We start from the raw sequence: 27,207 nt of genomic DNA on the forward strand, positions 1-27,207 counted from the left end.
GTCTGGATTGAGTTGAATTATACCTGGCCCTGCTGTCCAGGTTTCTTAGAATCCAGGGAACAACCTGGATTTTGCAGCAAACTCCAGATTATTCTCCAAATGACAAAGACATATTAAAGCAAAATAACCCAGGATACTCCCAAGATATAGCTGTGTGCCTTGAAGACGGCTTCCAAGTTGGTGAGTGTGTGTTGTTGATCTGTATGTACAGGGAGGTAGCTTGGATAATTGCTATTTAGACCTTCATTGGAAGATTGAGGGCAATGTATTGTCGAAGGTTTTCACTGCTAGAACATGGCCATAAAGCTCGGAAACCACACAACACCCTAGTGGGGGCAATTTTCACTGATCCTTCCCCACCATGTTTTACATCCAGCCCTCTGAAGGGAAAATGGGGAGGGGGTAATAGAGGGCCTACTATCTTCTTCCACTCATAGAAGTTTCTCATGGGTGGAATTTGCTGAGGAGAAATGCTCCTCTTACCAATAGAGCATTAATATGGATTCCTGCCATTGGATTTTGCCATCTGGGGCTGGACTGGGGCCGCTTGACTGGCAAGAAGGTGGTTTGAAAACCATAAATTGCCCATCTTTTGCTAAACATAGCTTTCAGATTTCAGGAAGACTGCTGAATCCAGGAAGACTGCAGTAATCCCATTTCATTGGCTTCTAGGATGCTGTTTCCTGGGGAAAGGCAACGGGCTCAGATGTTTTAAAAAAGCAACCCTGGACTAATTACTTGAAGGTTGGGTTGCCGATTCGAATCCAATCCAGGGATAGTGTGGATGAGCTCCTTCTGTCAGCTCCAGCTCCATGCGGGGACATGAGAGAAGCCTCTCACACGGATGGTAAAAACATCCAGGGATGCCCTGGGTAACGTCCTTGCAGATGGCCAATTTTCTCACACTAGAAGCAACTTGCAGTTTCTCAAGTCGCTCCTGACATGAAAAAAAATACCTTTGTCTAGCATATCTTTCACATTTCAGGAGGGTTGGGGAATTGCAGTGATTCCATGCTATTTACTTCTAAGATGCTGTGCCTTGGGGAAAGGTAAAGGGGTTTTGTGTAGTCGTATTTTAAAAAGCAACCTAACTGGAAATGAATAATAATTCATATTTGATTTTAACTGGATACTCTGGCTGTAAAGAAATATCTTGTGTTCAGAACAACTGAACCAAATTTGTTGCCCTGGACTACCTTCTGTGAAATATAGGGATACTATCCATAACATTTTAACCCCACTCTTGTATAGGCTCCTTTTTAATTCTCAGGCACATCTTATAATGAATTAGTTTATCAGTGAAATTGTAGTTTTTCATTATAGTATTATAATCCAAGAGAATCTTTTAAAAAGACAAGAAAATTGGGTTTACTACTACTACTACTACTAATAATAATAATAAAGTTTATTTGTAGACTGCTCTCTCCCCCAAAGGGACTCAGGATGGTTAATATACATATAAAAGAGCAAACATTCAATGCCACAACTACATCACTTAATATCAAAGGGTATATAATAATGATAACATACTTATTACAGTAAAAAATCCAAATTAGAAAAAACATTAAATTTAAACAACAGTCACTAAAACATTATTGCACAGAGCGTATACCCAGTCCTATTTAAATGACCAAACTGCAGAAAATGTTTGGCATTCGTCGTAGTTTCACTTCGATCATAGCCGCTATGAGGTCATGATTATGCTAACCCTCCTCCTCTCTGTACGCTAAGATACATAAATGTGTCTTTAACTGTTTCTTAAAGGGTAGGAGGGTGGGGGGCATTTTTATTAAGGGAGGGAATTCCAGAGGTAGGGGCGATCATGGAGAAGGCCTCCTCTCTCGTTCCCACCAGCCGCGCTTGTGATGGGTGTGGGACCGAGAGCAGGGCCTCCTCAGCTGACCGAAGTACCCGAGATGGTCTATACAGGAAGATGTGATTTGACAAATAGCCTGGACCTGAGCCGTTCAGGACTTTATAGATAACAACCAGAACTTTGTATTTAGCTTGGAAATGGACTGGCAGCCAGTGGAGCTGCGGCAACATGGGAGTGGTTCTCTCCCTGTACGGGGCTCCAGTTAGTAACTGCCAATCGCTGAACTAGCTGTAATTCCAAACTATCTTCAAAGGCAGCCCCACGTAGAGAGCACTGCAGTAGTCCAAACAGGACTACTTATGAAGACCAAACCAAGGGTACCAATAAACCGATGTTTTATTTAACTGCAAATCAGACCTTTTGCACACTAGATAGGATTCTCATCAAGAATTGGGGCATGGAAAGAAGACTTAGTACTAAGTGGGAACACAGAGAAACTGGCTTCCCAACAGTCTCACTACGTAATAGTATTCCTTGATCTCCCTTCCAACACAGGCGTGAAAATAAATATATATACTGTTTTCTGTGATTATGCGGTTTTCTTGGAATACCACAATTCATGTAGGTCTACATTGTCAGTGTGTAAGTAGTCTACCACCCAGTCAGGTGACTTTCATGCATGGGCATGGAAATATTACAAGTAAATGGTGACAAATCTATTAAAAGTACCCTTTAGTACTGATTGGCTAGCCCTTTCACAGAGACTGCTCCCGCTGGCCCTGTGGCTGGCAGGAAGGCGTGAGTCTGTTTATATATAAGTGGAGAATATTTATAATGTGATACAGGACAAAAGAAGGCCAACACCAGGACCACGAGCTGCCACAAACAACTTGCTTTTGGTATTGTATCCAAGCTTTAGCTTTATTATTTAAAATAAAAATAGTTCACTTTGGGAGAAAAAAAGATGGATTTTATCTCTGATTTTGGCAAAGGGGTTGGGAAGCAAAATTTTGTCAGAACTAAAAGGATAAACAGTTTGAAGTTGATGAAATAATAAAACAAATATTTTGATTAGTTGGGGAACTAGCAGCTATGTATTTCTTTTGGAAACCTATACTCCATTTAAGGCTCAGGCATTCCTCCCGAACCTTTTCCCTTTAAAATAAAGTTATAATTCTAAATGAGACCATGTTGAATAACAATAGGAACTCACTACTTAAAATAAATCAAGCTGTTAATTAAAAGTATCCAAATTAGCTTCATAGGGTTTTTTTTATCTTGAACTCAGAAGTGAAGCTTCAGAATATGTTTTAATCACGGTGCATATTACAGAAAAGGAGTTTTCACCTGAACATTAGGAAGAACCTCCTGACCATAAGAGCTGTTCAGCAGTAGAACTCTCTGCCTTGGAGTGTGGTGGAAGCTCTTTCCTTGGACACTTTTGAACAGAAGCTGGGTGGTCATCTGTTGTGAGTGCCCTGATTGTGCTGCTTTTCTTGCATGTCGGGGGGCTGGGCTAGATGGCCCCTGTGGTCTCTTCCAGCTCTATGATTCTATGGACTATGGTCTAAGCATTAATAAACAATGACTACTATTCCTAATTAAGTTGAAAACTTGGCAGTCAAAAGAGCAACTTAACTGTATTAATTTTTAGACATTCAAATGACAGATTTGAGTAGGAATTTCGGAATAACCCATCCTTGAACATTTAAAGTTTCTTTAAATTAAATTAAATTAAATTAAATGAGACAGTTAGAAAAACTAACAACTTTTACAGTATTCAGTAGGTTTGCGTCTAATTCTCCTAAAAGTTTGTAAAAACAATCTTTCTATTAGCAAAAGTGATTTTTGGTGTAATAGATAGAACAATGAGATTTCAAACGTTCATGGAAAATTTCAATTGTTTCTTCCTCTGCCTCTGCCATTGTAGTTGGACACAGATTACAATTATATTGCTAGCTTTTCTCCGAAGACTTATTGATATTATTTAATCTAACTCTCCATTATATCTGTTGACTGCTTTTGCTACACAAACACAATTGAATCAGATTTTTGTTTTATTAATATTCAGATTAACATGATAATTCTTTGTCCCAGACTTGTTCCTATGTGAAATTGACCACATTTCTAATTTTAGAACCTAATGCCAGCTAGTACTCAGTTACATTTGTCGTGTGGGCTGTGTATAACAAGAACAGCAACTGTAGTACAGTATATGAAAACATGTTCTTGCCAAGGCAACCCTGTGTAACTTTCATAAAAGGTGCATTTGTGGAAATTTTTCATTTCTAGGTCTTGGGGCTGTTCTTATTTGCAACACAGTTGACATTTGCTATTAAATACAACAAAGGATACAGACATGGCCAAAGATTTCCAATGAATCAAACCAACTGTTTTGAGTTCAAACAGGAAATGAAACTTATCTCTGGCTAGTAGGCATGTACGATCCAAAATAAAAAATGGGTCTAAACTGTGTTCAAAAGTGGGGGGCACTAGCGCTGTGTTTCTAAAGTCCTTTCCGAATTTTGGGATTAAAAATTTGGAAACTTTACGAAACTTACAAATTTTCGTAAGTTCCTCATTAATGGCGGTTGTGCATGAACATTAAGGAAAACATTACTGTCAGTGGGGAAACTCAAGGGGCTTCTCTCTCCCTGATTTTTGAGCTATCCTGATGAAACTTCCTACAGTGGTAGAACACATTTACCACTGTTAGCTCGCCAAATTTCAGAACATTTGACTTATTCACGAATTTTGGTGAATGTTCGAAGTTTTTATAAAAACTTTTTTTAATAATAAAGAAATTCTGTTCCTGGTTTGAAAATATTATTTCCTGTCTCATTGTGTGGTCTTTACTTTGAAAGTATTTGTTCTACTCCAGAAACTTTGCTTTTGTGGCAGAAACTGTGCTAAATTGGTAGAGACTCAACAAAGCAAAATGAGAAAAGACAAAGTTTTTCCAGTGTAATAAACTTTGGCCATGTTTTTCTGACAGAACCAATTAGGAAATGGCATTTATAACCCAGGAACAGAAATCATAGTACATCAAGGGACATCTCTAGACTGAGCCCCTTCTTCCAGGCAGAAAGGCACAATCCAAACTCTCCTGATGTCCAATTAATATGCTTCCCCTATTGACACACAACCAAAGAACTACAATTTAGCACAGATTTTGTTTATTATAAACTGACTAAATGCCACGCCATGTTGCTGAAGCCCAGTTCATACTGGGAAATGTGGTATAACACAGGCATATGGCTTAAATAAAATTGCTATAAATGGGGCTCCTATCTCCTTAATTTTTAAAGCTATTGGGGTGAAACTTGCTACAATGGTTGAACACATTTTCCACTCTTTGCCTATCAAGTTTCATAATCCATGGATTTTTTTTGGAAATTTTCAAAGTTTTAAAAACAACATTTTTTTAAAAAACTACAAGAGTGATCTCCGCCTCCCCCTCCCTCCCTGATTGGCTGAGAGGCATGCCAACAGGTTTGGCTTTGCCTCTCAGCAAGGCTTGGTTGCCCTGTGAAGTGTTAGACTGACTCTAATGCTGCAGCCCAATGCATTCTTGGAAATGTAGTTTAGCACAGGCATATGGCTTAAATACTATAACTAGGGAAACTTTACAGGCTCATATCTCTCTTATTTTTAAAGCTATTGGGGTGAAACTTGCTATAATGGTAGAACACATTTTCCACTCTTTGCCTATCAAGTCTCATAATTTTTTACTTATCCACTGAATTTTTGGGAATTTTCAAAGTTTTTTAAAGCAACATTTTTTTAGCGATCTCTGCCTCCCTCTTCCCCCTCCATCAGCCCTGATTGGCTGGAGAAGCATGCCAACAGGTTTGGCTTTGCCTCTCAGAAGGGCTTGGTTGCCCTGTGAATTTTAGCTCCGTCACAGCTCCATCCGAACTCATCCGAGGCTTAAGAATCAAAGGCTCCTTTTGAATCTAATTCTTAATATTGGAGCGGGGCGGGGGGGGGGGGGGGGGGAAGCAAGCAGGCATGTCAGAACTCGCTTTAAAACTGCCAAACATCTGAACACAATTCTGAATCAGGATACTTCGGCATCAAACGCACAAGCCTAAGAAATTATTCTTACAACTTTTATCGAATCATATAATAATAGAGTTAGAAGAGACCACATGGGCCATCTAGTTCAACCCTTTGCAATGCAGGAAAAGCACAAAGTATCTCTGACAGATGGCTATCCAGCCTCTGCTTAAAAGTGTACAAGGAAGGGGCATCCACCACACTCCAAGGCAAAGAGTTCCACTGCTGAACAGGAGATTCTTTCTAATGTTCAGGTGGAATCTTCTTTTCAGTAATATGAACCCATTGCTCTGAGTCCTAGTCATATGTTGATTTCTGCTGCTTCCCACTCCTTGAGTAAACATGTGCAACATGTGAGCTGGAAAATCATGAGAGTTTATCTGCCGTGGCTTCATGATCAAGGTAATTCTGAAATAATCAGCCTGGAGAGGATAGCCATATAAGATATCCACCATTATATATTCACTGAGACCATGAGATCTTCTATTTCTTTCTGATTTGAGATTCGTTAATGGACAATTCGTAGAAAATGTCTTCTATGCACATTTAGGGATTTTTAACCAGATAACTGATATTTTTAGCAGATAGATTAGCCTTTTTGCACCCATACAGAATTTCATTTCTTCAGATTAAAAGTTGGATAGAACAGATACAAATTAAACAGATAGCTATTAAAAACCGATACATTTTGACCAATTGGCTCTGGATATGGTTGACAATTCCAGATTGCATGAACACCACCACCATCCAACACAGAAGGACATAAAATGTGCTGGGAATCCAACTTATGGGGAAACGTAGTACGCAGAACTTTGCCCAAAATTTGGTCCCAAAATCCATTTTGATGATTTCAGTCCATATTCAGAAAAAAAACCCCATTAAAAGTACTACAGAAATGGTGTGGAATACATCTCCAGACCTCCAGAAGTAAAGTTATCATGCCAGATTATTCAAGAACTTTCTTTTCATTGAACACTTGTAGTCAGGCATGAAGCCGAAATTCTCAGGGTGATCTGCGAGAAGGCCTTACGTTTATTATTTAAATGGTTATATTTATTCATATCTTGATCTGATCACCATGCTCAATATATCCCATATGCATGGGGATATTGGGATAACGATACAAAAAATTTCCTCTCCCACTCAGACTCGCCCCCCCTCCCCCCCACCCCGAACCAAAATCCCAGCTCCCTCTGAATCAAAATCCTGGCTACGGGCCTGCTTGTAGTCATGATTTTTTTTCATGTCAGGACTGACTTGAGAAACTACAAGTTGCTTCTGGTGTAAGAAAACTGGCCATCTGCAAGGACATTGAATAGGGGATGTCCGTATGTTTTGATGTTTTACCATTCTTATGGGAGGCTTCTCTCATGTCCCTGCTTGGAGCTGGAGCTGATAAAGGGAGCTCATACGCGCTCTCCCCAGGTTGGATTCGAACCAGCAACCTTCAGGTCAGCAACCCAGTCTTCAAGTCATCAGTCCCGCTGGGGGCTCCTTGTAGTCATGATGAAAAGTACAGAAGTTAGCAAACCTTGGTTCAAAAGACAGCTTGATGGAAGGAAAGAAAGCGCATAACTGCTCCAACTAAATTGGATTACTCTTTTGCAGATTGAGTCTTTTGCTTTGGATATGTGCGACACTAACCCAGGTAAATTTTGCCTTTTGTTGATGTTACCTATTACCTTATTTATGATGATTCCATACATTTCCCAGGGTTTTCTTTGTCAAGGAATATTCAAAAGTGATTTTGCCAGTTCCTTCCTCTGAAATACAATTACTAACCAGGGCTGACCCTGTTTAAGTTTGCCTTATTACATAGAAAACTGCAAAGGCCTTTCTCAGGCAGGGTTTTCCATGAGGAGAAAATCGCTTTCCCGAGTTTTAGTATGCAGAAATGATATCGGCCATACATTTCATACATTGTCTGAGGGCACATACACTGACCAGTTAGGTCAGAACAGGAATGGATCAGCTCCATGGTAGCCAAATGCCACATAGTGCTGATCCAGTGTAAAATGGGGCAAAGCTACCTTGCCACTTGTTAACCATAGTTGGGGGTTACTACGAATTCTGAGCCAGAATTCACAGTATCTGGCACCTTGTGTTCATCTGAATAGTTGGTCTGGTTCCAGAATGGAACTGGTTGCAGCTGTTCTCACTGTCATTCTGGGTTTCCTGGACTCGAGCAGTCCAGGGACATGGGGGTGGCTCTCACCATTCCCTCCCATCCTCTGTGTAGTAGGAGTCCCCGGCCACAACATGGCCATAGAATGATGTTAGTGGGCGTGGGGGGTGGGTGGTTTAATGGGGAGATCAGGAAAGGAGGAATCAGGAAAGGAGTGATCAGGAAATGAGCAGGATAAGATGAATCACTCCCTTCTCTCCCCCCACCCCTTGTCACCTTATCACCCTGGCTGATGTCACTGAAGGTGACGGGCAACAAGTGGGACACATGTTGCAGCCAAAGACTGCTATAATGTGGAAGACAGGAGGGGACACTAAGGTCGACTATGTTTGGCACTGCTGGCTAGTTGGGACTCTTTTCTGCCTTTGCAGTAGCCAGAGAAGAATCTGTCTGATCAATCCCTGGGGACCAATCTGTCGTACTTTATGCATTGGGTCAGTGTAGTTCTATCCTGAGTCAGTGGTCTTTAGAGAACCATATCTGAATAACGCATACAGAGCTAACTGCTCTTACTTTCATAAAGCAAAAATGTTACTACTTCCTCAGTTTCTCCATTCTTGCCCCCTCTAAGCAGTCCTCACTTCGGCCAACCTAGCAGTTTGAAAACATGCAAATGTAAGTAGATCAATAGATACTAGAGAGTCCAAATCAGGCCGAAATGTGGGGCCGATCCAGTTTCTGGAATGCAGGACCAACCCCACATTTGTGGTAAGTGTAGAAAAACCTAATGATAGGTTGCTGATTGTTCTTTGTGTAACTATTTAGTTTTTCTGGATAAAGGTCTCTTGGGTTGATGTGAGCTTTACGGGTTGTATGGCCATGTTCCAGAAGCATTCTCTCCTGACGTTTCACCCACATCTATAGCAGGCATCATCAGAGGTTGTAAGGTATATTATAAACTAAGCAAGGGAGGTTTATATATCTGTTTCCAGACAGGAAACAATCAGGACCAGTTAACACCTCCCAACAAAGAATTCAGCGAGGCCTTGAAGCTGCAAGACTTTTCAGTACAAATCAAGGTGATTGATTGCAACATTCCCACTTGCTTTCAACAGACTAGAGTTCTTTCTCCCACCCTGGACCTTACACAGATATATAAACCCCCTTGCCTAGTTTCCAATATACTTCACAACCTCTGAGGATGCCTGCCATAGATGTGGGTGAAACGCCAGGAGAGAATGCTTCTGGAACATGGCCATACAGCCTGGAAAACTCACAGCAACCCATTGACTCCGGCTGTGAAAGCCTTCGACAACACAAAAGTCTATTACTTTCTAAAATCTTAAATTCAAACAGCAATTGCTTCCTGGGGGGAAGCACTATAACCATATCTAAGAAATGTAAAAAATAATGTTTCATGTTCTGGGTAAACATTATTAGATTTTTGGATTCAGTGTTCTACGTTTGATTAATGTTCCCTCACTGCCATTGGAGGAATAACTAAACAAGGTCTTAAACGTCTCTGTGTTCATTTTGTTCCCTGACAGGAATGCCACCTCAGCAACCCTGCTCCCCTGGGCCTAACCCACCACCCTACACAGAGCCTGGCATAGAGCCATACCCATATGCAGGCAACCCTGGCCAGCATCCCCCACCCACTGGATATCCTGTGCCATGTGAGCCCCCTTGTCATGGACATCACCGTCGTGGGCACCGACACCATAGACGCCACCACCATGGGCCCCTCCACCGTGTGTTCCATATCCTTGGCCGCTGCCACCACCATGAGCATCATTAGTATGGACACAGTCATCATGATAAAAAGTAAGAGGTGATTTGGCTTCTGTCCTGAACATCCAAACTACGAAAGCAGCAGATTCAGCACTGAGACCTTTGACTTCATCACGTTGATGAGGTCGGCGGGGCAGCAGTGCAATCCTAGTACCCCACAACCCCTCTCACCTGCATTGACATTTCCCTATCACCTGTAGGGAAACATTGCAGTGCGGCTTCCCTCTGCACTTGTTCCTGTGTTCTGGATGCAGCATCGAAGGATGCTTGTGCACTAGTTGATCAACAGAGCCCTGCCGGAAGTCAGTACATGTCATGTGATGGGCGGCACAGGGCTCCATAGATCAACTGGGGCACACAATATGGTGCTTGCAGCCCTCATGTGATGAAGTCCCTTAAGGGACACATCTACACTGACCATCTGATGCAATTCAAAGGCAGCTTGACAGTGTGATGTCTACATAATGCATACTGTGAATACATACTGCAGAGCGCTTGAAGACCTTTAACTGGTGGCAGCTGTTTTGATTGCCTTCCCTCATTCTCTGGGCATTTCTAGGGGATGTCTCAAAATAGAGCCATTAATGTGCTCCAGTGTGTTCTGGTGTAAACTCCATTGATTCATACATATGCATTCCAGGACGGTGGTGGGGAGGGGGGAGTTTGAAAAAAATATTGCATTTTCTGCAGATGTCAAGCCGGATCCTGAGTCAAGTTTGAGGAGGTGTGTGTAAGCATCATCTAGGCCCCAAACTGGTTCCAGGGCTTGCAATGTAATCATCTGCACTTCTATACTGGTTTAATCTTGGATTAAATAGTCAGTGTAGATCTGCCTAAAGACAGAACAGGTCACCCTCCCTGTGGAGGATTTTAATGCCTTAAGGTGGCTTGGGGGAAGTGGCTCATTATCTTTAACCAGCCTGCTTCTTTCTTTACTTGAAATATTCTTGGAACTGATAGTAGAAACAGAACCAAGGAGATTTTTTTTTCGTGTCAGGAGCAACCGGAGTTGCTTCTGGAGTGAGAGAATTGGCCGTCTGCAAGGACGTTGCCCAGGAGACGCCCGGATGTTTTGATGTTTTTACCATCCTTGTGGGAGGCTTCTCTCATGTCCCCGCATGGAGGTGGAGCTGATAGAAGGAGCTCATCCACGCTCTCCCCGGGTGGGATTCGAACCTGGCAGCCTTCAGGTCAGCAACCCAACCTTCAAGTCACAAGGAGATAAATACAAAGTATGGATTGAAAAGGCAAAAGCTAAATAAGGGGGGAGGCAGGGATATAACATAAATTAAGAAATAGGAAGAAATGGCAATGTTCTTAACATGACTTCATTTATTTTCTTTTCAGCTCCAGTAGCAGTTAGGATTCAAGATGAAGATGTCCTTTCCTGCTTGCAGGAGCAGCTCAGCTTTCCAGCACTTTAAGCTACCATTAAAATTACTCTGGAGTCTTTCTATATCCTGCTTATTGTTATCCACTTCTAACTTATTGGCACCATTCATTAAACGTGATTGAATAAGTTCAATTTTTAACAAATCCAACAAGATAAGGTTTAAAAAATTATCATGGTAGCCCAATATAACCTTTCATTCATTATGATCGTGTTAGGAGCAATTAAAAGTGGGGTGTAGCATAGTTGAAAGCCCAGGAGGAAGGCAAAGAATGTGATACAGATGACAAAAAGGCCAATGCAAATCTGAGGTGCATCAGTAGGAGTATAGTGTCCCGACCAATGACCTCATCACCCCATCCTAGGATGCAGCCAGGATGGAGCCCATCGGAACCCATCACATGGCATGGGGCTACTTCTGGCAGGGCTTCATCCCAGGGCTGCCCTGGATCCATCTTGGCAATGTGATCAGAGGCAGCCCCGAGACCATGGGAGACTACCTGTGTTTTCATAGACTAAACTGGGGCCTGCGCGGGGCAAAGCCAGGGCCAGATGGGAAATACCTTGGTAAGGGGGAGATGTGGGGCACTGGCCGACAGTTTTCCCCACTGCCCAATGGATTCACCCCACTGCCCCATAGATACCCTCACTGTCCCCTGGCTTAAGGAGCTCCATCTGTTGAGGTCCCAAGGCATCCATTTCAGTTTTTGTCAGATCTCACCTGGAATACTGTGTTCTGTTCAGCACATCAACAGTTCAGAAATGAAGTTGACAACCTGGAATAGGTTCAGGCAGTCCAAATGAGGCATGAAATGTTTCAAGAGGGCTCTTTTGTCAGGTTGGTTGGACAGGGGAATGCTTCTGGCCATCAGATGTAGGTGTCCACAAAGACCAGCAGATGGTGTAATCTCCTGTTCCTTGGCAATTCTGTGAAGTCCCCATGCCATACTTAGTTGGTGTTCCAGCAGTGGCTTCTTTTTGATCTTTGGTTGTTTCTTTAGCAGATGGTGCAGCACATGGCAGCACAGATAAACTGTTAGGCCATCTGAGGTCTGAGGAAGAGGGTCTTCAGGTGGTTTGCCATGGCATCTGGGACCGGGAGGGTACTGCTATGAAACCTGTAGGGTTCATATCAGCATGTTCTCCTGGCTTGAGTCCTTCCATCATCCCTGGGTCAAGATCAGGCCCTTTTGTTTCATGAATGCCTCATCCAGTTCGGTGTAGCTAGGGAGCTTTGATAGGGAGGTATCAGGGATAAAAGCTACCTGCAACAAGGCCTTCTGAAAGCAACTCATTTTGCTGCAAATTCCGCCCTTCCGTTACTGCTCACAATGTCTTGGTCTCCTTCTGGCGTGCCCAGCACCATGTGACAGCTACTTGTTGAGGACTCCTGACTGTAATAATTAGTTAATGTTTGAACTGAACCAATGACTTTAATGTCCATCTCTGACTGACTGTTTCCATGGCTGTCTTCTTCCCTGGATGTAATATCAGCAAATATGCAAAGGAGAACACCTTATGACCATTCATAGGCCATTTATAGGCCCAGAACACACTCTCTTCATTGTTGGACACTCTGCATGGCCTCAGGAAAAGATATCTCAGAGCCATTCAATACAGACAAACATGTCCAAGGCAGGTGTTCTTTTGTTGAGAGATAGCAGGGAGTGGTTGTTTGTGCTGCTTGACATTATCCTATATAGCAACTGCATTTATTGGCTCTGCAACCACTCATTAATCTTCACTGTATTTATTCAGGTGTCAAGCAATCAACACTTTGTTCAGTAGACTCTCATTTCACATGTGCAATTCCACCCCCTTATAACTATACTGGGCAGCTTAACCTAGCATAAATATGTCCCACAACAGTCCAAGATCAATCACTATGCTAAATTCAGTGCCATTGTTCACACAGGCAGAAAGTGCATCTGCTCCAATACAGTGGTTCATAACTCACCTCCTCTATGTTGCTGCCTCTCCTAGCCTACCATGATGATCCAAGATGCTGTATAAGCATCTCTGCTAACATAAGAGTAGTTTGCTATGTAACCAGTATGCCCTTCCTGGTCATTTAAGTGCCTTGTTCTGTGATTGGTAGAGCCACTACTGCAACCAAGAAGGAAGAGGGAAGCTCTGCCCCCCTCCTTCATGGTGGTCATGTGTGCACCCCATCAGAGCCGGCCCTAGGTATTTTTCAAGTGTAGGCGAACAGAATTTTGCCCCCCCCCCAAACCAATCACTGAAAAATAAAAGCATCGGATAAGCGAAAATGTTGGATAATAAGGAGGGATTAAAGAAAAGCCTATTAAACATCAAATTACATTAAGATTTTACAAATTAAGCACCAAAACATCATGTTTTACAACAAATCAACAGAAAAGGCAGTTCAATACATGGTAATGTTATGTAGGAATTACTATATTTGTGAATTTAGCACCAAACATTGAACAGGGATATAGGGCAGTGTGGACTTAGATAATCCAGATAGCCCTTGATATTTAAAAAACTCAAAAATCAGGACAATAAATAAAGAACAACACTCTGAAAACAGGAGAAATCCAGACATTCGTTCTCACCAGGAAGGCGTTCGGGGCTTTGGGAAGCAGAGAAGTGTCGCTTTTCTGCTCCCCAAACTGCCGAATGCCTTCCTGGCGAGACCTTCCTGGCGAGGCCTCACCAGGAAGGCCTCGCCAGGAAGGCGTTCGGCAGCTTCTCTGCTCTGTAAAGTGGCGACCTCGGCTCCTTCCTTGCAGAGGGAGGCGCGGTGGCAGAGGCAGGTCGCAGGAGACAGGAGTTGCCTCAATGGTGCCCCCAACAAGATGGCACCACAGGCAACTGCCTAGTTGGCCTGGTGGTTGAACCGCCTCTGCACCCCATCCTGATATCAGGAGAGGTGCCTGCAGTGACCCAGACCTTGCACAGCCCTCTTTGCCTGACTAGTTTCTTCATCACACGAGGTGAATTTACTGTCCTAGCACACTATCAAGATGTTTCCTCCTTCGAGCCCCACACCACCCATCACGGAGCCTCCAGTGGCCTAGGGGATAAAAGCCTCATGACTTGAAGGTCGGGTTGCTGACCTGAAAGCTGCCAGGTTCGAATCCCACCTGGGGAGAGTGCAGATAAGCTCCCTCTATCAGCTCCAGCTCCATGCGGGGACATGAGAGAAGCCTCCCACAAGGATGGTAAAAATATCAAAACATCCGGGCGTCCCCTGGGCAACGTCCTTGCAGACGGCCAATTCTCTCACTCCAGAAGCAAGTCCGGTTGCTCCTGATACGAACCCCCCCCCCCAAAAAAACCCCACCCATCACACAACATATAGTGACTTCTGGCAGGGCTCTGTGAAGGATGTTTCCTGGCAGTGTGGCAGGACGCTTCCCTCGGAACAGGGAAGGTTTTGCATGTTCCATAGACAACCACATGTCCAGGTTGGGGTGGGGAGGAGCTGTGTGACAGCGCCTCACCACAAGGGATAGGGAAGCTTCAGCTGTGAGCGTGGTGGGGCGCAGGGCACTGGGATTGATCCACTACCCAACTGATTTGCCACGGAAGGTGGCAAATCGCCCCACGGAACCACATCCATGTGATGAGGTCTTATGAACAGTGGCACCAACAGCATCACAGCCACAATCCATTCCCTTTCCCTGTGCTGATGAGTGCAGAGAAAAATGATGTGTTGGTGTCCAGTTTGGAAGTCTGAATTAGACCTGGTCCTGCTGTCCAGACTGCTTAGAATCCAGGGGACAACCTGGGGTTTGCACCAAATTTTGAATTATCCTTCAAATGATAAAGTCATTTTAAAGCAAAATAACCCAGAATATTCCAAAACTGTATCTATGCACCGTGAAGACAGCTGGGCTTCCATTTGAGGTGAGTCTGTGTTGTCATTGTTGCCCAAGTAGAAAAGCCCTTGATCTGTATGTACAGTAAGGTGACTTGGAGAATTGCTATCTAGACATTCTTTGGAAGAGTGAGGGAATGTTTCACTTATCCTCCCCCACCATGTTTTACATCCAGCCCTCTGAAGGGAAAATGGGGGCTATAGAGGGAAAAGGAACTAACCAAATTCCCTCTTGGATGGGATTCTGCTGAGGGGTGATACTGCTCTTACCAATAGAGCATTAATATGGATTCCTGCCATTGGATTTTGCCCTCTGGGGCTGGACTGGGGCAGCTTGACTGGAAAGAAGGTGGCTTGCAAACCATAAATGGCCCATCCTTTGCTAAGCATAGCTTTCAGATTTCAGGAAGTCTGGTAATCCTGGATTTGTAATGATCCCATGCCATTGGCTTCCAAGATACTGTGTCCTGGAGAAAGGCATGGGGCTTTGTGCAGTGAGATTTATAGAATTTATAAAGGACCAGAGGAAGATGGCCAGCAGGATTTGACTAAAAACAATATTAATAGTATATAGATATATTTTGTATTATGTATATACTTTACATTCAAGAGATTTTAGATAATTGATATGTTAGTACCCTTTAATCTTCTATATATATAAAAGAGTGATGGCATCACGGCAATTCACAAAACAACAAAAGTACAGGCCCCCCAACCTCAAAATTTGACAACACAACCCATCATCCACGCCTCAAGGTTGATACAACAAAAAGAAAAGAAAAATAAAGTCCTAATTAGAGGGAGAGCAATAATTTTTTTTATCCAATTGCTGCCAGTTTAGAGGGCTAATCTCTGCAACCTTGGTTGCCTAGCAACCAAGGGACAGCCAGGTTTCAGTTAGGGGACAGGCAGAGTTAGGCCTCACTTAGACTTCTTCCACAGATTATCTAATTTGCACTGGATTATATGGCAGTGTAGACTCAAGGCCCTTCCACACAGCTATATAACCCATTTATAATCTTATATTATCTGCTTTGCACTGGATTATCTTGACTCCACACTACCATATAATCCACTTCAGTGTGCATTTTATACAGCTGTGAAGAAGGAGCCTCATATAATCCAGTTCTGAGCAGATAATATAAAATTAGAAATATACAGTAGAGTCTCACTTATCCAACGTAAACAGGCCGGCAGGATAAGTGAATATGTTGGATAATAAGAAGGGATTCAGGAAAAGCCAATTAAACATCAAATTAGGTAATCGTTATACAAATTAAGCACCAAAACATCATATTATACAACAAATTTGACAGAAAAAGTAGTTCCATGCGCAGTAATGCTATGTAGTATTTACAGTAGAGTCTCACTTATCCAGCACTCGCTTATCCAATGTTCTGGATTATCCAACACATTTTTGTAGTCAATGCTTTCAATATATCGTGATATTTTGGTGCTAAATTCATAAATACAGTAATTACTATATAGCATTACTGTGTACTGAACTACATTTTCTGACAAATTTGTTGTCTAACATGATGTTTTGGTGCTTAATTTGTAAAATCATAACTTAATTTGATGTTTAATAGGGTTATCCTTAATTCCTCATTATCCAACATATTCGCTTATCCAACGTTCTGCCGGCCCGTTTATGTTGGATAAGTGAGACTCTACTGTACTGTATTTACAAATTTACCACTAAAATATCACAATGAATTTAAAACACTGACTACAAAAACATTGATTATGAAAAGGCAGACTGCGTTGGATAATCCAGAACATTGTATAAGCGAATGTTGGATAAGTGAGATTCTTCTTTAATATGAAATAATTACTGGGATAGAATAATGCAGAACAATATAATCTCTAAAAAGCAGGACAGTAAATAAACAGGGGAATTCCACACAGGAAACAATCAGGGCCAGCTAACACCTCCCAACAAAGTATTCCCATCATCAAAGTCTGGAAAATCCTCTGTTTTCTCAGGGCCACAGACAGTAGAAGCACATAAAATATCGCAAACAACACCACTCTGAAAACAAGGGAATTCCAGACAGGAAACAATCAGGGCCAGCTAACACCTCCCAACAAAAAATTCACTCCGTGAGGAAACAGCCAAGCTTTAAAGCTGCAAGGCCATTACATCCTAATCATTTTTCCTAATTGCAGCATTCATACTTGCCTCCAACAAACAAAAAAAACCAATCAGAAATATTGTATATTCACAACCTTTAGGAAATAATATCCCCTGATGGCGCAGCGTGTTAAAGCGCTGAGCTGCTGAACTTCTGGACCGAAAGGCCACAGGTTTGAATTGGGGGAGCGGAGAGAGCCCCCACTGTTAGCCCCAGCTTCTGCCAACCCAGAAGTTCAAAAACATGCAAATGTGAGTGCATCAATAGGTACTGCTCCGGCGGGAAGGTAACGCCGCTCCATGCAGTCATCCCACATGACTTTGGAGGAGTCTACGGACAACGTCGGCTCTTCGGCTTAGAAATGGAGATGAGCACCAACCTCCAGAGTCAGACACGACTGGACTTAATGTCTGGGGAAAACCTTTACCCTTGACCTTAACTACCACCAATTCCTCAATACTTTATTTCCCATACCACAGACTTCGCCACAGCAACGCATGGCCGGGCACAGCTAGTTAGTATATAAATGTTTGCAAGCTTTGTTACACACACACATACACACACACACAGTCTGTGTAGTGTTCAAAAAAGAAGAAAAGATGACAATATACCATAGTAAACTCTCACCTAAACAATATTAATCTACTAAGAAATGAAATTATTTTTTTAGATTTATATGGCAGTAGTTAAAATTAGATAAAAGACACTAAATAAATAAACTGATAAGAATAATTAAGATGAATTTTAATGTAAAGATCTAGAAGAGAAGACAGGAAGAACATGGGACACTATAAGAAAATATGACTACCAGTTTTGACGTCGGATGACAAGAGTACGTTCTTTTTTGTTATAGAGAAGATATGGAATATACACAGAGAGTGTGTATAATAGTAATTGAGCTGAAGATATGGATGTAATAATTATTATAGCAAATACAAGGTTTCTTTCTTTCCCCCAAAACGTCCTTGGCGACACAGAATAATATAATCATAGAGTTGGAAGAGACCTCGTGGGCCATCCAGTCCACCCCCATTCTGCCAAGAAGCAGGAAAATCACATTCAAAGCATTCCTGACAGATGGCCATACAGTCCCTGCTTAAATGCCTCCAAAGAAGGAGCCTTCTCCACACTCCGGGGCAGAGAGTTCCATTGCTGAACAGCTCTCACAGTGAGAAAGTTCTTCCTCATGTTCAGTAGTAGACATTTGTTTAGGTCTAATCTACTAACAAGAACTCCACTACCCTTGTCCACTTTCTGTTTTTCTTTTCTTTTTGTGTGAAAAAAAGAAAAGAAAATCCTCAATAGAAACTTATAGAAAAAGAAGAACCGGGGAAGGAGAAGAACGTGGAACACAGGGAGGTTCCTAAGTCTATCTGTGCATTAGGATTCTCCTTTCCAATGCAGGTGGGATAATAAATCCAGTAAAGTTTTCCGAAATCATGCGATTTTCTAGGAATAATTCATGTAAGTGTGACATCACTGTGTACCTAGTACCCAACCCATACAGGTGAATTTCATGCTTGGGCATGGAGATAACACAAGGAAATGGTGAAAAGTCTATAAAAAGTGCCTTTTAGTACTGGTTGGTTAGCCTCTCCCCAGCAACAGCTCCCACTAGCTCCGTAATTGGCAGGAAAGTGTGACAACATTGATACTAGTTTGCTTATGTAAGTGGAGAATATTTATTGTATGATCCAGGAAGAAAGAAGGCAGACGTAAGGACTACGTGTTGCTGTGAAGGACTTGTTTTTGGTATTGTATGCAAGCTTTAGTATTTAAAAGAGAAATGGTTAGTTTTGGGAGAAAAGGGATGGATTTCACCTCTGATTTTGGCAAAGAGTTGGAAGCAAAATTATGCCAACGCTAAGAGGATAAACAACTTGTAGTTGATGAAATAAGAAAACATAAATGTTCTGAATAGCTGGGGAACTAGCTATGTATTTCTTTTGGAAACAGATATGTATATATAGGGCATTCCTCTGGAATCTTTGCATACATTCAATCATTCTCTTTATGGATAAGGTTATAGTTCTGAATGGCACCATGTTTATTAATGGTAGGAACTTACTAATAAAATCAATCAATTTTTAAATTAAGTATCCTACTTCCTTTACAATTTTTCTTACTTGAACTTATAGTGAAGCTTCAGGGATACATTTGACCACCAAATGGTGCACAACTCATCAGGCAGGCTATTAACAACTTTTATTTTCAAAATGGTATAGCCTGAAAGGTCGGTGGTTTGAATCTGGGGAGCAGGGTGAGCTCCCACTGTCAGACCCAGCTTCTGCCTACCTAGCCGTTCAAAAATATGCAAATGTGAATAGATCAATAGGGAAGGTAGTGGTGCTCCATGCAGTCATGCCGGCCACATGACCTAGGAGGTGTCTATGGACAACGTCGGCTCTTCAGCTTAGAAATGGAGATGAGCACCAACCCCCAGAGTCAGACAAAACTAGACTTAATGTCAGGGGAAAACCTTTACCTTTACCTATAGCTTGTATAAATGTTGTCCATCAAATGGTTGTTTACCAGGCAAAGCTCACATTTCCAAAACTTAGTTAAGTTTTTTCATCCCATTGTTTTCAAACTATACCTACAGCTCTTATCAATGGTACATATTGTCATACCCCTCTGACTCTCAATTTGAGGATTTGCCACATTATTTGCTTTCCTGCTCATTATATTCTGAACCAAGAACCAAATTCTTGGGATCTATTCTGTCTTCTCTTCATTCCCACAATGTTTCAGAAAATATTATCTGTCTCCTTCATGGTACTGATTCTATGATGAGTTGTAAGGTTTCTCTTGTCACCCTGGCAGCAGTGAAAACTTGGGTAAAATTATTACTGATATTCCACTTGATTGGTCTGGGGATCCTCTTATCTAAGATAATTGTATTAAATCTGAGTTTCAGTACTGCTGTTTATAAGTGTGTTGTGTTCAATGTGTTTCATGGCTTTCATGGTCGGAATCACTGGGTTACTGTGAGTTTTCCGGGCTATATGGCCACATTCGAGAAGCATTCTCTCCTGACATTTCGCCCACATCTATGGTAGGCATCCACAGAAGTTGTGAGGTATATTGGAGACTAAGCAAGGGAGGTTTGTATATCTGTGGAAGGTCCAGGGTGGGAGAAGAACTTTTGTCTGTTGGAGGCCAGTGTGAATGTTGGAATCAATCACCTTGATTGGCATTTAATGGCCTTGCCAGATTCAAAGTTTAGCTGATTCCTGCCTGGAGGAATCCTTTGTTCGGAGGTGTTAGCTGGCCTTGATTGTTTCATGTCTGGAATTCCCCTGTTTTCAGAGTGTTGTTCTTTATTTATTGTTCTAATTTTAGAGTTTTATATATCTCATAACCTCTGAGGATGCCTGCCATAAATGTGGGCAAAATGTCAGGAGACAATGCTTCTGGAAAATGGCCATACAGCTTGGAACACTCACAGCAACCCAATGTGTTGTGTTGTATTTTAATTGTATTGATTTTTTTAAAAATAAGCATGATCCATATACCAATTATTTTATAAAGTAGTTTAATATTGTTGCACTTTTAATTGTATTTATTTATTTATTTATTTAGTGTGAATGGATTATGTCCTAAGCATTAATAAATGACTACTGCTACTACTTCTACTATTAAATAAATTGAAAATTTGTCAATCTAAAGAGCAACTTAATGGAATAAAATTTTAAAGCGATTCTATCACATTCTATTAAAATGTGATGACTTCAAATTGTTCTTTAACATTTTACTTTTTTAAAAGTCAGAAATCTATTACAGTAAAGTCTCACTCATCCAAGTCGCACTGATCCAAGCATCTGGATTATCCAAGCCATTTTTGTTGTCAACGTTTTCAATATATCGTGATATTTTGGTGCTAAATTTGTAAATACAGTAATTACAACATAACATAACTACTTTTTCTGTCAAATTTGTTGTATAACATGATGTTTTGGTGCTTAATTTGTAAAATCATAACCTAATTTGATGTTTAATAGGCTTTTCCTTAATCCCTCCTTATTATCCAAGATATTCGCTTATCCAAGCTTCTGCCAGCCTGTTTAGCTTGGATAAGTGAAACTCTACTGTAAATGGCAGGAGGTATGGAAACCCAAGAGCTTTTACATTTTTCAGCAAGTCAAAGCCCGATTCTTCAAAATTTTTGCAAAACAGTATTTTCCTATTTGTTAGCAAAGGAGAATTGTTGGGTGGGATAGACTGAACAGAGAGATTTCAAAGTTCATGGGATTTTTCATCTTTTCTTCCTCTGCCTCTGTTTGGGGCATAAACCTGAGTTATAATTACGTTGAAAGGTTTTCCCTGATTTGATTTGACTTTGCATTGTATCCTTTGACTGCTTTTGCTACGCACATAATTGAATCAGAAATTGGTTTTATCAACACTCAGAGTAATGGGATAATGCCTATCTATCCGAACGTATCTCCTCCTATGAGCCCGTTAGATCTTCCGGGGAGGCCCTGCTCTCGATCCCACCTGCCTCGCAGGCGCGGCTGGTGGGGACGAGGGACAGGGCCTTCTCGGTGGTGGCTCCTCGGCTGTGGAACTCCCTCCCCAACGATATCCGGCAAACCCCATCCTTCCTGGGATTTAGAAGAAAATTAAAAACTTGGCTCTGCGCCCAGGCATTCAGCGAATAAGCTCATTGGCTGATGTAATCGGGTCGCAAATCTGTAATTGTAGCAGTATTGAATGACTGTGGATGGTGCAATATCGCTGCCTTGCAGCGTTTTAATGTTTGTATACTTTTTATCATGTTTTAATTGTTTTGTTTTATAGTATACTTGTTGCTGGCCCTCGTGGCAGAATGTTAAGCTGCTCTGAGTCCCCTCGGGGAGAAGGGCGGGGTATAAATGCATGTAATAAATAAATAAATAAATAAATAAATAAATAATTCTTTGTTCATATGTGAAATCCAATGTATAGAACCTGGTGCCAGATTTGAGTCAGACACATTTGACGTGTGGGCTGTGTACGACAAGAACAGCAACTGTAGTCCTGTATATGTAAACATGTACTTGCCAAGGCAACTCTGTGTAACTTTCATAAAAGGTGTGTTTGTGGGAATTTTTCACTTCTGGGTCTTGGAGCTGGTCTTATCTGAGACACAGTTGGCATTTGATCTTGAATATAACAACGGATACAGTTGTGGTCATAGATTCACAGTGAATGTAACAAACTGTTTTGAACTTAAACAGGAATGGTGCTCATAAAAAGCACTTCCAAAGGGGCCTTAACTCTGGCTAGATTATTCTTACAGCTGCTTCATACATGACCTTTGGCTGCTTATTTCTGCTGCCTCCCACTCCTTGAGTAAACAGAGCAGTGCAACATGTGAGCTAGGAAGTCATGAGAGTTTACCTGCAGTGCGTTGATGATCAAGAAAGTTCTGAAACTGGAGGAGAGAGAGCACAGCATAATGTATACCTCTAGCAGTAAAATATCTCCAACTGTTTTCTGATTTGGGATTAATTAATGGACAATTTGAAGAAAGTGTAATCTATACATATTTATGGATTTATGACCAGAGAAGACATTTTTATTGATTGAGTAGATGGAACAACTTTTGCACCCATATAGGATTAGTTAGCTTACTTTCTAAAAATTAAAGCTTGATATATCAGAAACAAATAAAACAGATAGCTTTTAAAAACCGACATATTTTGATCAATTGGCTCTGGATATGATTGGCAATTCCAGATTACATGACCAACTTCACCATCTAACACAGAAGGACAGAGAGTGGACTCTCTGCCCTGGACTGTGGTGAAGGCTCCTTCTTTGGAGGCTTTTAAGCAGAGGCTGGATGGCCATCTGTAAGGGGTGCTTTGAATGCGATTTTCCTACTTCTTGCAGGGGGTTGGACTGGATGGCCCGTGAGGTCTCTTCCAACTCTACGATTCTATGATTCTATGATTCTAATGTTGGCTATCTGTCAGGGGTGCTTTGTATGCAATTTTCCTGCTTCTTGGCAGAATGGGGTGGACTGGATGGTCTACGAGCTCTTTTCCAACTCTATGATTCAATTATTCTGTGTCGCCGAGGAAGGTTTGGGGGAGAGGGGGAGAGAGAGAGAGAAGCCTTGTACAGTAGAGTCTCACTTATCCAACATAAACAGGCCGGCAGAATGTTGGATAAGCGAATATGTTGGATAATAAGGAGAGAATAAGGAAAAGCCTATTAAACATCAAATTAGGTTATGATTCTACAAATTAAGCACTAGAACATCATGTTATACAACAAATTTGATAGAAAAGGTAGTTCAATACGCAGTAATGTTATTAGCACCAAAACATCACGATGTATTGAAAACATCGACTACAAAAATGAGTTGGATAATCCAGAACGTTGGATAAGTGAGTGTTGGATAAGTGAGACTCTACTGTATTTGCTATAATAATTACTACATCTATATCTTCAGCTCAATTACTATTATACACACTGTCTACAGTATTGAAAATTCCATATATATCATGATTCTGTGAACTGAGAAAACATATTAGACAGAACCTTAGCCAAAATTGGGTCCCCAAATCCATAATGATCGGTTTCAACCCATATTCAGGAAAATTCATTAAAAATCCTACACAAATGGTGTAGGACTCCAGACCTTTAAAATTAATGGTGCCATACCAAATTATTTGGGAACTTTACTTTCATTGAGGATGTTCACCTCTGGTCATGATGAAGAGCTCAAAAGAGAGATTCGTGGGAGGAAAGGAAGTGCATGACTGTTCTAAAAAAAACGTATTACTCTGTTGCAGATCGAGACTTTTGCATTGGATATGTGGAACACTAACCCAGGTAAATTTTTGCCTTTTGTTTATATGCCTTCAAATTGCCTGTCAACTTATGGTGATCCCAAAATTTTGTTGGGTTGTCTTTGGCAAGGAACACTTAAAGGCGATTTTGTTAGTTCCTTTCTCTGAAATGCCGTCTATGGCACCTGGTATTCATTGGTGGTCTTCCCTTCAATTACTAACCAGGGCTGACACTGCTTTAGCTTGTCTTACTATAAAGGCCTTTCCATCAGAAGAACATTGCTTTCCCATTTTTCAGCATGCTGAAATGATGACGGTCAGTACAAAGAGATTTTTGCAATCCCCAGCAGGCTGCTTTTTAGTACATTGTCTGAAGGCACATCTCCACTTGACCAAGTAGGTTGGAATGGTCCTGAATCAGTTCCATGGCAGCCAAATGCCTCACAGAGCTGATCCAGGATAATGAAGAGCAAGGCCACCTTAATGCAGCCTTGCCTTATATTTACCCAAATGGGGGCTACTCTGAATTCTGGTGTCTGAACCATTTTTTGCATGGGAGGGGCAGTCCTATCACCTGCAGGCTGCCATGTGCAGCTGATCCAGTGTCTGGAATTCTGGATCAACCCTGCATTTGTGGTCAGTGTAGAAGGGCTCGATGACAGGCTGCTTGTTGTTCTTCATGTAACTATTTAGTTTCTATGGACAAAAGTCTGTTACTTTCTAAAATCTTAAATGTCAATAGTGATAGCTCCTTGAGGTAAGGGGTGGTGGTTGGTGCTATAATCATAACTAAGAAAATAATGTTCCAGGTTCTGGATAAGCTTTATTAGATTTTTGGATTGAGTATTCTATGTTTAATTTAAATGCTTACAATACAATCAGAGGAATAACTAAACAGCGGCTTCAATACCATTTTGTTCCCTGTCAGGAATGCCGCCTCAGCAACCTTACCCTCCTGGTCCTGGACCCTATCCAGGACCAGGCATGCATCCACCCCCATACCCAGGCTACCCTAGCCCACATCCCCCACCTCCTGGCTATCCTGGTCCATGTGGGCCCCCTCCTCCCCCTCCCCACCACCACCATGGGCACCATGGGCACCATCACCATGGACCCCTCCACCATTTGCTCCACCACCATGGGCATCATCACCATGGACACCACCACCATGGGCATCACTAACATGGGCACAGCCATCGTGGCGAAAAGGTAAGAAGCAATTTGACTTCTGTCCTGAACATTCAAACTACCGAAAAAGCAGTTTCAGCACTGACACCTTAAGGAGCACATCTGCACTGAACATTAAAATGCAATTTGAAGGCTGCTTGACAGTGCAATGTTTACACAATGCATGCTGTGAATGCATGCCATTGGTCACTTTGAGATTTTTAAATGGAGTTAAAAGAAGTTGGGGAATACTCCCAAACTGAACCCATAATGCACTCTTGTTTTTTTTTTTTCTGTGTCAGGAATGACTTGAGAAACTGCAAGTCGCTTCTGGTGTGAGAGAATTGGCTGTCTGCAAGGACATTGCCCAGGGGATGCCAGGATGTTTGGATGTTTTTACTATCCTTGTGGGAGGCTTCTCTCATGTCCCTGCATGGGAAGCTGGAGTTGATAGAGGGAGCTTATCTGGATTTGAACCGGCAACCTTCAGGTCAGCAACCCAACAGTTCTGCCAGCACAAGAGTTTAAGCCACTGCACCACAGGGCGCTCCTATGCATTCTAGTGTAAACCACATTGCATAGTGAAATCAACCCTGTAGAATGCAAATCTCTGTGCCAATATGCAAATCAATCCACTGATCCATACTCTGTGTGTGTGTGTGTGTGTGTGTGTGTGTGTAGGTTTGAAAAAACCTTGCATTTTCTGTAGCTCTCGAGCCAAAGAAACTGTGGATCCTGGAATCAGTTTGAGGCCAACCTCTGTGGTGTGTGTAAGCAACATCTGGGTCTTGGAACCAGTTCAAAGCAGAGATGGTGCTTATACACACCTTCTATGCTGGTTTAACCCTAAAACAAATGGTCAGTTTAGATGTACTCAAAGACGGTTCAGATCGAGCCATTTTCCCTGCTGGGTTGCCAAAGGAGGATATTGATACATCAAGGAAGTCTGGGGGAAGTGGTTCCTAACCTTTGCATAGCTTACCTCCTTCTTTACTAGAAATATTCTTGTAAATGATATAGGAGAGTGAAGTAGAATGAGAACCAAATAGATAAATTCTAAATGTGGATTGAATGGCAAAAGATAAATAAGGGGAGAGGTGGGATGTAACAGAAATTAAGAAATGTCAGTGTTCTTAATGTGATTTAATTCATTTTCTCTTCTCAGCTCCAGGAGCATCTTGGATTCAGGATGAAGATGTCCTTTCCTGCTCTCAGGAGCAGCTCAGCTTTCCAGCAATTTAGGCTACTATTAAAATTACTCTGGAGTTCTTCAGTATCTCTGTGACACATTGGTTGTTGTCCACTTCTTACTCATTGGCACCATTAATTTAGTGTGATTAAGTAAACAATTCCAACAAAAAATCATAGTAGTCTAATACAAGCTTTTATCACTGTTTTTTCTTTTACATTTTTATCCCAAAAGAGAGCCACATCTACCTCTGTAAAAAAACTGCATTATATTATATTACTAGGTGACAATGTATGCTATGGCAGTTCTTTAGCCCCCAAATATATCATTGCACAATCATAAATTAAATTATTTTAAAGGTAGTATGAAAAATATTGATCATGATTGCAATTTTGGCTCAAGTAAGGATGTTATTCAAGAAACCGCATGAATATACAGTTTGATTGCACATTAAATCCATGGCATCTTACATCACAGCATGTGGCAGTTTACACTCTTGCCTCAGAGAACACAGTTACACGGGGTGTTCAATGCAAGGGAAAGTGTGTTTGTTGTAATTAAAGGCAGAACAGAATACTTTCGATGGGAAGGTTGGATACATGGGAAATTCACTGCAGTATAGAATGGGGACCTCATTACATTGCCTATGGGATTCCACACATTGGGGCGAATTCATCAAGGCTTAGTGTGGAGTGTGGGGAACCCATTGAAACACAACCCTCATTGCCTGGCTTTCCTCCCATCCCATGTGGGGGGGGGGGGGGGGAAGCGTCTGCCAACCGGATTCCCCCATTGACCCTAATGTAACACAAGAAGCCTTCCGTGTTACCACCATGGTGACATATAACATTCCTACTTGCACCATGGAGCCTTGCTGGAAGTAGTTTGACATCATGGGATGGGAGGCGG

At 41.7% G+C, this 27,207-nt stretch overlaps 2 long non-coding RNA genes across 2 annotated transcripts; both read left to right on the forward strand.

Moving 5' to 3' along the window:
• The first annotated feature begins 1,930 nt into the window (after positions 1-1,930).
• On the forward strand, positions 1,931-11,247 carry LOC103279437 (uncharacterized). Its single transcript, XR_506788.3, has 4 exons — positions 1,931-2,715; positions 7,484-7,523; positions 9,548-9,824; positions 11,139-11,247. It is a non-coding gene; the product is annotated as an uncharacterized LOC103279437 (long non-coding RNA).
• Positions 11,248-18,789: 7,542 nt separating this feature from the next.
• LOC103279438 (uncharacterized) lies at positions 18,790-26,474 on the forward strand. The gene is made up of 4 exons (XR_506793.3): positions 18,790-18,912; positions 23,946-23,985; positions 24,871-25,151; positions 26,275-26,474. It is a non-coding gene; the product is annotated as an uncharacterized LOC103279438 (long non-coding RNA).
• Positions 26,475-27,207: the final 733 nt, after the last annotated feature.

Source organism: Anolis carolinensis, chromosome 1 (assembly GCF_035594765.1).
Source record: "Anolis carolinensis isolate JA03-04 chromosome 1, rAnoCar3.1.pri, whole genome shotgun sequence".
In the NCBI taxonomy this organism is placed as follows: Eukaryota; Metazoa; Chordata; class Lepidosauria; order Squamata; family Dactyloidae; genus Anolis; species Anolis carolinensis.